General features: G+C 42.8%; 1 protein-coding gene across 1 annotated transcript in view; it reads right to left on the bottom strand.

Annotated features, from left to right (window-relative positions):
• LOC107741571 (extracellular serine/threonine protein kinase FAM20C-like) overlaps positions 1–346 on the bottom strand; it is a 19,009-nt gene that overhangs the window by 4,963 nt on the left and 13,700 nt on the right. The gene's annotated exons all lie outside the window — the stretch shown is intronic.

Below are 346 nucleotides of genomic sequence, written 5' to 3'. Positions count from 1 at the left end.
CTGTAGCGAATTGATGCGTTTTTGTAAGAAAATTATCCATATTCAAAACATAATAATCACTTTAATCTAGCTTGCGCCAAGAGTTGTACACGGAAGCAGCTCCGGGAGGATAAAGTAAGATGTCGGAGTTGCGCATGCGCCGGTGAGTCTCGTGAAAACCAACGTTTGTTTACAGGAGCAAAGAAAGCAACGTTTCCTTACTTTAGCAAAGAACAACCAGTCTCCTCTTGGCTTATATCGAAATCCTCCGACATTCTTCTTTACAAATCATCGTCTTGTTCTTCTAATTAGTGACCTTTGTTTTGATCTCTCCCCTGCGCTTCCGCGTTTGTCACTTCTGAGCGGC

This window comes from Sinocyclocheilus rhinocerous, unplaced genomic scaffold (assembly GCF_001515625.1).
Source record: "Sinocyclocheilus rhinocerous isolate Xijiao unplaced genomic scaffold, SAMN03320098_v1.1 scaffold556, whole genome shotgun sequence".
NCBI lineage: Eukaryota > Metazoa > Chordata > Actinopteri > Cypriniformes > Cyprinidae > Sinocyclocheilus > Sinocyclocheilus rhinocerous.
This window is presented reverse-complemented; position numbering and strand designations above follow the sequence as displayed.